At 37.3% G+C, this 10,000-nt stretch overlaps 8 non-coding genes across 8 annotated transcripts; all 8 read left to right on the forward strand.

Moving 5' to 3' along the window:
- Window positions 1-292: 292 nt before the first annotated feature.
- Window positions 293-411, forward strand: LOC141316637 (5S ribosomal RNA). Its single transcript, XR_012351481.1, has one exon. It is a non-coding gene; the product is annotated as a 5S ribosomal RNA (ribosomal RNA).
- Window positions 412-1,164: 753 nt separating this feature from the next.
- Window positions 1,165-1,283, forward strand: LOC141316676 (5S ribosomal RNA). Its single transcript, XR_012351521.1, has one exon. It is a non-coding gene; the product is annotated as a 5S ribosomal RNA (ribosomal RNA).
- A 753-nt stretch (window positions 1,284-2,036) lies between these two features.
- On the forward strand, window positions 2,037-2,155 carry LOC141316638 (5S ribosomal RNA). The gene has a single exon (XR_012351482.1). It is a non-coding gene; the product is annotated as a 5S ribosomal RNA (ribosomal RNA).
- Window positions 2,156-2,239: 84 nt separating this feature from the next.
- LOC141316639 (5S ribosomal RNA) lies at window positions 2,240-2,358 on the forward strand. The gene has a single exon (XR_012351484.1). It is a non-coding gene; the product is annotated as a 5S ribosomal RNA (ribosomal RNA).
- Window positions 2,359-3,111: 753 nt separating this feature from the next.
- On the forward strand, window positions 3,112-3,230 carry LOC141316640 (5S ribosomal RNA). The gene has a single exon (XR_012351485.1). It is a non-coding gene; the product is annotated as a 5S ribosomal RNA (ribosomal RNA).
- Window positions 3,231-3,314: 84 nt separating this feature from the next.
- LOC141316680 (5S ribosomal RNA) lies at window positions 3,315-3,433 on the forward strand. Its single transcript, XR_012351524.1, has one exon. It is a non-coding gene; the product is annotated as a 5S ribosomal RNA (ribosomal RNA).
- Window positions 3,434-4,186: 753 nt separating this feature from the next.
- On the forward strand, window positions 4,187-4,305 carry LOC141316641 (5S ribosomal RNA). Its single transcript, XR_012351486.1, has one exon. It is a non-coding gene; the product is annotated as a 5S ribosomal RNA (ribosomal RNA).
- A 753-nt stretch (window positions 4,306-5,058) lies between these two features.
- LOC141316632 (5S ribosomal RNA) lies at window positions 5,059-5,177 on the forward strand. The gene has a single exon (XR_012351478.1). It is a non-coding gene; the product is annotated as a 5S ribosomal RNA (ribosomal RNA).
- The last annotated feature ends 4,823 nt before the right edge of the window (window positions 5,178-10,000 follow it).

Here is a 10,000-nt window from a genome sequence, read left to right on the forward strand (position 1 = left end):
TTTATCGTGTTGTTTTAAAGTCTTTTATGTGAACCTTGTAAATAAACCAAATCTATTTAAACCAATCTTCTTTTATGTCTCATTCTTTTAACCACTAGTCATCTCTCACAGTTAAATCTGACCCCATTTTAGTCTTGTAACTCGGCTGATAAGGCCGATTGTTACACTTGGATGGGAGACCGCCTGGCAATACCAGGTGCTGTAAGCTTTTGCCTTTTCTTCACTATTTATATAATATGCTGGCTTTTACGGAGGCTGATCTTTAAATGGCCCACTTTTTGGAGCAGCCCTCGCTTACGGCCATACCGCGCTGAGAGCGCCCGATCTCGTCTGATCTCGGAAGCTAAGCAGCGTCGGGCCTGCTTAGTACTTGGATGGGAGACCGCCTGGGAATACCAGGTGCTGTAAGCTTTTGCCTTTTCTTCACTATTTATATAATATGCTGGCTTTTAGAAAGACGTGTTTTACCGCTCTATTTATTACAATCATTTAAATGTATTATAGAGTTTTAAGTGTTTTACATGTTTTTTAGGCCATTTTATTACTCTTAACATTTTAAGTGAGTGTGTGTCTTTAAAAAATGGATGGTTGGCCTGCCATGTGACTAGACACATGACAGGAAGCAGGAAGTACAACTGTATAAGAGAGCAGCATGACAAACAAAGGACAGTCACCAAACTGTTGGATTGAGGAGTTGCTAATTTTAGAGCTCACCTTTCCATTCACCACCTGCAAACTTTGGATTACACTTTCTGTGGATTGTATATACACCGGTGGACACTCACATTGGACTTATCAACACACTGGGATTCTTGGACTGTTTTTAGGGTATGGACAAATGAACTGTATTCTTTTAACAGGGTTTACCTCGTTTTATCGTGTTGTTTTAAAGTCTTTTATGTGAACCTTGTAAATAAACCAAATCTATTTAAACCAATCTTCTTTTATGTCTCATTCTTTTAACCACTAGTCATCTCTCACAGTTAAATCTGACCCCATTTTAGTCTTGTAACTCGGCTGATAAGGCCGATTGTTACACTTGGATGGGAGACCGCCTGGCAATACCAGGTGCTGTAAGCTTTTGCCTTTTCTTCACTATTTATATAATATGCTGGCTTTTACGGAGGCTGATCTTTAAATAGCCCACTTTTTGGAGCAGCCCTCGCTTACGGCCATACCGCGCTGAGAGCGCCCGATCTCGTCTGATCTCGGAAGCTAAGCAGCGTAGGGCCTGCTTAGTACTTGGATGGGAGACCGTCTGGGAATACCAGGTGCTGTAAGCTTTTGCCTTTTCTTCACTATTTATATAATATGCTGGCTTTTAGAAAGACGTGTTTTACCGCTCTATTTATTACAATCATTTAAATGTATTATAGAGTTTTAAGTGTTTTACATGTTTTTTAGGCCATTTTATTACTCTTAACATTTTAAGTGAGTGTGTGTCTTTAAAAAATGGATGGTTGGCCTGCCATGTGACTAGACACATGACAGGAAGCAGGAAGTACAACTGTATAAGAGAGCAGCATGACAAACAAAGGACAGTCACCAAACTGTTGGATTGAGGAGTTGCTAATTTTAGAGCTCACCTTTCCATTCACCACCTGCAAACTTTGGATTACACTTTCTGTGGATTGTATATACACCGGTGGACACTCACATTGGACTTATCAACACACTGGGATTCTTGGACTGTTTTTAGGGTATGGACAAATGAACTGTATTCTTTTAACAGCGTTTACCTCGTTTTATCGTGTTGTTTTAAAGTCTTTTATGTGAACCTTGTAAATAAACCAAATCTATTTAAACCAATCTTCTTTTATGTCTCATTCTTTTAACCACTAGTCATCTCTCACAGTTAAATCTGATCCCATTTTAGTCTTGTAACTCGGCTGATAAGGCCGATTGTTACACTTGGATGGGAGACCGCCTGGGAATACCAGGTGCTGTAAGCTTTTGCCTTTTCTTCACTATTTATATAATATGCTGGCTTTTACGGAGGCTGATCTTTAAATAGCCCACTTTTTGGAGCAGCCCTCGCTTACGGCCATACCGCGCTGAGAGCGCCCGATCTCGTCTGATCTCGGAAGCTAAGCAGCGTCGGGCCTGCTTAGTACTTGGATGGGAGACCGCCTGGGAATACCAGGTGCTGTAAGCTTTTGCCTTTTCTTCACTATTTATATAATATGCTGGCTTTTACGGAGGCTGATCTTTAAATAGCCCACTTTTTGGAGCAGCCCTCGCTTACGGCCATACCGCGCTGAGAGCGCCCGATCTCGTCTGATCTCGGAAGCTAAGCAGCGTCGGGCCTGCTTAGTACTTGGATGGGAGACCGCCTGGGAATACCAGGTGCTGTAAGCTTTTGCCTTTTCTTCACTATTTATATAATATGCTGGCTTTTAGAAAGACGTGTTTTACCGCTCTATTTATTACAATCATTTAAATGTATTATAGAGTTTTAAGTGTTTTACATGTTTTTTAGGCCATTTTATTACTCTTAACATTTTAAGTGAGTGTGTGTCTTTAAAAAATGGATGGTTGGCCTGCCATGTGACTAGACACATGACAGGAAGCAGGAAGTACAACTGTATAAGAGAGCAGCATGACAAACAAAGGACAGTCACCAAACTGTTGGATTGAGGAGTTGCTCATTTTAGAGCTCACCTTTCCATTCACCACCTGCAAACTTTGGATTACACTTTCTGTGGATTGTATATACACCGGTGGACACTCACATTGGACTTATCAACACACTGGGATTCTTGGACTGTTTTTAGGGTATGGACAAATGAACTGTATTCTTTTAACAGCGTTTACCTCGTTTTATCGTGTTGTTTTAAAGTCTTTTATGTGAACCTTGTAAATAAACCAAATCTATTTAAACCAATCTTCTTTTATGTCTCATTCTTTTAACCACTAGTCATCTCTCACAGTTAAATCTGACCCCATTTTAGTCTTGTAACTCGGCTGATAAGGCCGATTGTTACACTTGGATGGGAGACCGCCTGGGAATACCAGGTGCTGTAAGCTTTTGCCTTTTCTTCACTATTTATATAATATGCTGGCTTTTACGGAGGCTGATCTTTAAATAGCCCACTTTTTGGAGCAGCCCTCGCTTACGGCCATACCGCGCTGAGAGCGCCCGATCTCGTCTGATCTCGGAAGCTAAGCAGCGTCGGGCCTGCTTAGTACTTGGATGGGAGACCGCCTGGGAATACCAGGTGCTGTAAGCTTTTGCCTTTTCTTCACTATTTATATAATATGCTGGCTTTTACGGAGGCTGATCTTTAAATAGCCCACTTTTTGGAGCAGCCCTCGCTTACGGCCATACCGCGCTGAGAGCGCCCGATCTCGTCTGATCTCGGAAGCTAAGCAGCGTCGGACCTGCTTAGTACTTGGATGGGAGACCGCCTGGGAATACCAGGTGCTGTAAGCTTTTGCCTTTTCTTCACTATTTATATAATATGCTGGCTTTTAGAAAGACGTGTTTTACCGCTCTATTTATTACAATCATTTAAATGTATTATAGAGTTTTAAGTGTTTTACATGTTTTTTAGGCCATTTTATTACTCTTAACATTTTAAGTGAGTGTGTGTCTTTAAAAAATGGATGGTTGGCCTGCCATGTGACTAGACACATGACAGGAAGCAGGAAGTACAACTGTATAAGAGAGCAGCATGACAAACAAAGGACAGTCACCAAACTGTTGGATTGAGGAGTTGCTAATTTTAGAGCTCACCTTTCCATTCACCACCTGCAAACTTTGGATTACACTTTCTGTGGATTGTATATACACCGGTGGACACTCACATTGGACTTATCAACACACTGGGATTCTTGGACTGTTTTTAGGGTATGGACAAATGAACTGTATGCTTTTAACAGCGTTTACCTCGTTTTATCGTGTTGTTTTAAAGTCTTTTATGTGAACCTTGTAAATAAACCAAATCTATTTAAACCAATCTTCTTTTATGTCTCATTCTTTTAACCACTAGTCATCTCTCACAGTTAAATCTGATCCCATTTTAGTCTTGTAACTCGGCTGATAAGGCCGATTGTTACACTTGGATGGGAGACCGCCTGGGAATACCAGGTGCTGTAAGCTTTTGCCTTTTCTTCACTATTTATATAATATGCTGGCTTTTACGGAGGCTGATCTTTAAATAGCCCACTTTTTGGAGCAGCCCTCGCTTACGGCCATACCGCGCTGAGAGCGCCCGATCTCGTCTGATCTCGGAAGCTAAGCAGCGTCGGGCCTGCTTAGTACTTGGATGGGAGACCGCCTGGGAATACCAGGTGCTGTAAGCTTTTGCCTTTTCTTCACTATTTATATAATATGCTGGCTTTTAGAAAGACGTGTTTTACCGCTCTATTTATTACAATCATTTAAATGTATTATAGAGTTTTAAGTGTTTTACATGTTTTTTAGGCCATTTTATTACTCTTAACATTTTAAGTGAGTGTGTGTCTTTAAAAAATGGATGGTTGGCCTGCCATGTGACTAGACACATGACAGGAAGCAGGAAGTACAACTGTATAAGAGAGCAGCATGACAAACAAAGGACAGTCACCAAACTGTTGGATTGAGGAGTTGCTAATTTTAGAGCTCACCTTTCCATTCACCACCTGCAAACTTTGGATTACACTTTCTGTGGATTGTATATACACCGGTGGACACTCACATTGGACTTATCAACACACTGGGATTCTTGGACTGTTTTTAGGGTATGGACAAATGAACTGTATTCTTTTAACAGCGTTTACCTCGTTTTATCGTGTTGTTTTAAAGTCTTTTATGTGAACCTTGTAAATAAACCAAATCTATTTAAACCAATCTTCTTTTATGTCTCATTCTTTTAACCACTAGTCATCTCTCACAGTTAAATCTGATCCCATTTTAGTCTTGTAACTCGGCTGATAAGGCCGATTGTTACACTTGGATGGGAGACCGCCTGGGAATACCAGGTGCTGTAAGCTTTTGCCTTTTCTTCACTATTTATATAATATGCTGGCTTTTACGGAGGTTGATCTTTAAATAGCCCACTTTTTGGAGCAGCCCTCGCTTACGGCCATACCGCGCTGAGAGCGCCCGATCTCGTCTGATCTCGGAAGCTAAGCAGCGTCGGGCCTGCTTAGTACTTGGATGGGAGACCGCCTGGGAATACCAGGTGCTCTAAGCTTTTGCCTTTTCTTCACTATTTATATAATATGCTGGCTTTTACGGAGGCTGATCTTTAAATAGCCCACTTTTTGGAGCAGCCCTCGCTTACGGCCATACCCCCACCTGAGGCGCTAGAGAGCAAACAGGAAGTGAGTTGGCAGTTTGTAGTGTGCAGTAGTTGAGATAGGCTCACCATTTTTCTGGGTGTTTTTTCACATTTATTTTGTTTGTTTTTTAGTTAGAAGGAGTTTTTTTTTTGAGGAAGGTTTTTTTTAACCCCAAACAGGTCTTTCTGTTTGGGGTTTGAGACAACCAAAATATGGATTTAATGGACAAAGAACACGGACTGGTAAAACAACATGAGATGGGAAATGCGGAACCAGGATTTGTTGCAGACATAACTGAAAGGAATATAAATGAAAGACATGGAGAAAACAATAATGAAACGTGGGCGACGGTGGTTTCAAGGAGGAAACAAGAAAGAAAAACAACTGGACAAGAACGGAAAGGAGATCTACAATCAACTGAAGGTATTGGAATTGAGAAAGAAGTTGGAGAAAAAAGAAATGTTTTATCTCAACGACAACAAATGATACAGAAATTAAGCAAACAAACAAGGTATCAGAGGGAATACAAGAAAGAAGCAACATTAACAATGACTGTTAAAGATATAGAAAATATAACAATACTAATGATAATTAAAGCAGTTGAAGAGAAAGTTGGAATGGGAAAATTGATCGGACTGAGAAGAAAAAATAATTATGATTTTGAAATGACTATGGAAAGTGAGATGGACTGTGATTTGCTGTTGAATGGAATAATGATAAACGGACAAGAATGTGAGATAAGGAAATTGTGTGCAACAGAAAGAATGGTGTCTTTCTTGAGTCTGCCCAGCTATATTGAAGATGAGGAAATCAGTCAAAAACTAATCAATTGGGGTGTAACTCCCATTCTACCACTAAGAAGAAGATATCATCCCGGGACAACGGTGGCAGACGGAACACGATTTTTGAGGGTAAAGTTTCCACAAGAGGTGACGTCTTTACCATACAACACAAGCTTCAGGACTGAAGAAGGAGTGCAGTACTTCAGAGTGATTCACGATAATCAAGTGAAGACATGCAGGATCTGTGTAAGTCCGGAGCATGAAAAAAAGGACTGCCCACAATTCACATGCAGAAATTGTCTTGAGCAGGGGCATTATGCGCGAGACTGTAAAGTCCCGCGGTGCCAAGGCTGCCAAAAGACAATGTTAAGATGCAGATGCGAGATAGAAGACGAGGAAAATGAAGATCCAGGAATGGAAATACAAGAGGTAATGGGATTTACAACAATTGAGAGGTTAAATGACTCACAAAGGCAGACGCAAGGAGAGGACGAGAAACAAGATGACGAGGAAGAGGAGAACAACAACATAGATGAGAATAAAGAAAAGAAGGAAGATGAAGAACAAGGAATGGAGATGGGAGGAGGAGCAAACAAAGAGGATATAAATTTGATTAAAGAAGGATTTTCTAAGGAACAGGACGATGTGGACACTAATGAACTGGACTACGAAAAAGGACAAGAAAAAGAAAAAGCTGAGGATAAGGGAATAAAGACACTGACTGAGGTAAGAGGAGCAGACAATGGGGGGGAAATTCGTGGAATGGAAAACAAAGGAAAAGAAAGACTGAATAGATGTGTAAAAACAAGAAAAGATGGCTTAGACATTCAACAGGTTCTTAAAAGGCAGAAGATAAGAAGAGAAGAGCAAAAGGAAAGACTGGAGAGGAGGAAAGCTGAAATGGGTGAAGTAAAAAATATTTTTGAAAGACAATGAAACGGATTGAATGGTGGGTTTTGGTTTTTCCAATCTTTTCTTTAATGAGCTCTATATCAATTGTATCGCTGAATGCTAGAGGATTATCCAAATGTCAAAAGTTTGAAAGATTAATGTGTCTGACCAAAAAATGTGATGTGCTATGTTTACAAGAAACGAAATGGGAAGATAAAATAAGTGATGAAATTAGAAAATTATGGAACGGAGAAATATATAGTAACTGTGATATGGAAAGGAAGAGAGGGGTAGCTATTTTAATAAGAAAAGGAGTATTTGAAGAAGTAAATATAGATTATAAAGACACAAAGGGAAGAATAATAATTGTTAAATTTGTGTGTAATGGAAAAGAAATGAAAGTGTGTAATATACATGCACCAAATGATGAAAGAGATAAATTTAATTTTTACAGGGATATGAATGAGTTAATAGAAAAACATGACAACATTATGGTGTTAGGTGATTTTAACACTGTAATACAGAGAATTGATGTAGATGATTCAATGGGATTTAGAAGAGATAGAGGGAGGAATGAACTACATAACATAATGGAGAAATATAATATGGTGGATGTGTGGAGAGAGAGGAATGGTATGAAAAGAGAATATTCAAGAAGACAAATTGTTGATAGAGTTCTAAAGCAAAGTAGAATAGACTTATTTTTATGTAAGAAAAAGGAAGCATATTATGTCACTAAGGCGTCTTACAAAAATTATAGTGAGAGTGATCATGATTTTTTATGGATATTGATGAATTTTAATGAGGCTGATAAAGGACCAGGGGTGTGGATATTAAATGCAGAACTTCTAAAAAATGAAATATACAGAATGGAAATAGAAAGTATAATAATTAATAGTGTAAATGAGGAAATGTATGAAATAGAAAAAGGGTTTTGGTGGGACATTCTAAAAAAAATAATAAAAAAATTCTCAATGGAATATTCAAAAAAATGGCAAAAAGTCAAAAAGATGAAAGAAAATAAGATCAAAAAAGAGTGGGATGAAGAAATGAGGAAAGTAAATGAGCATGATGAAAATATTGATAAGATAATAGAATTACAGGAAGAATTAAAGAAAATAGAAGAAGAGAAGTGTAAAGGAGCAATAATAAGAAGTAGGGCGAAAGACATTGTAGAAGGAGAAAGAAGTACGAAATATTTTTATGAATTAGAAAAAACAAGACAGAGAGCAGATATAATAAAAAGTATTAAAACAGAAGATGCGAGGATTGTAGAAGATAAAACAGGAATTTTGGAAGAAGTCAGAGAATTCTATAAGCATTTATTTACCAAAAATGAGATAGTTTTAGAAGATGAGGAATTTGTATTAAGTAAAATACAGGTTAAAGTTAATGAGGGAGACAAAGAAATGTGTGAGAGTGAGATTACGGAATTAGAAATAGGAATTGCAATTGATCAACTGAAAAATGGTAAAAGTCCAGGAATAGATGGATTAACAGCTGAATTTTATAAGGTTTTTAAAGATGTGTTATGTCCAATTTTAAATGAAATATTTATAGATAATTTTAAAAAAGGGAATTTAACGAATAGTATGAAGAAAGGTATGGTGAAAATAATTTACAAGAAAAAAGGTGATAAGAGAGACCTGAAAAACTACAGACCACTAAGCATGTTGAATACAGATTATAAAATATTAGCCAAAATTTTAGCCAATCGATTGAAAATAGTAGTACCAAATATAATTACTACAAATCAAGCATATGCTGTTCTAAAAAGAGATATTACTGATGTCATTAACAATATAAGAGATATGATATGGTACATGAAGGAGGAGAAAGAAACAGGATATATAATAAGTGTGGATTTAGAAAAGGCTTTTGATAGAGTTGAACACAAATACTTGATACATGTGATGGAGAGATTTGGTTTTGGGGAGAATTTTTAAAAATGGATAAAATGTTTATATACAGATATAAGTAGTTGTGTAAAAGTGAATGGTTTTTTAACTAAAGATTTTAAAATAACGAGATCAATCAGACAAGGGTGTCCTATGTCAGCATTATTATACACTTTAGTATCTGAAGCTTTAGGACTGGCAGTAGACCAGGAAAAGAACATAAAAGGAATACGCATAAAAGGAGAAGAATCAGAACAAAAAATATTTCAATATGCAGATGACACGACATTGTTTGTAAAAGATATTAAAAGTATGGATAAAGCAATGGAAGTTTTAGAAAGATATTGTAAAGGAACAGGGGCAAAAGTTAATAAAGAAAAAACTACATACATGAAAATTGGATTACCGAATGATCTGCTGAATAAAATGCAATTTAAGGAAGAAAAGAAGAGTATGAAAATTTTAGGTATAAGGGTTGGAGAAAATGAAAATGAAATAAGAGAAGTGGTATGGGAGGAGGTTTTAAAAGGAATGGAGAAGAGATTAAATTTCTGGAAATTAAGAGGATTATTTTTAAAAGGGAAGGTTTTAGTTATTAATTCTTTGTTTTTATCAAAAAATGTGGTATGTATTGGGTTCTGTGAGTTTGCCTATATGGGTGTATAAAAAAAATCAAATCTATTGTTTTAAACTTTTTATGGGAGGGGAAACCATCGAAAATTGCTTATGACACTCTAATTGGAAAGGTGGAGGAAGGAGGGTTGGGACTAATAGATCCATTAATAAGAATGAAAAGTATAAGAATAAAAACTGTTAATAAATACTGGAAACATGGGAAATATGCGTGGAAGGGTGTAATGAACTATTTTTTAAATAAATGTGGAAAAATGGGAGATGATGTTTTATGGATGAAGCTAAAAGAAAACATGATGAACGGAATACCAGAGTTTTATAAAGAGGTTGTAAAAGCATGGGGTGATTTTAGAAAGCATGTTGTTTGTACGTCTTTTACCAGGGAAGAGATTTTAAGACAACCATTGTTTTTAAATAATCAAATTAAAAAGGGAAATGATACCATTTTTTATAAAAAATGGTTTTATGCGGGGATAAAGCAAATAAAAGATATTTTGTATGAAGTGATACCTGGTTTTGTACCGGTGCAAG

Source organism: Garra rufa, unplaced genomic scaffold (assembly GCF_049309525.1).
Source record: "Garra rufa unplaced genomic scaffold, GarRuf1.0 hap1_unplaced_127, whole genome shotgun sequence".
Taxonomy (NCBI): Eukaryota; Metazoa; Chordata; class Actinopteri; order Cypriniformes; family Cyprinidae; genus Garra; species Garra rufa.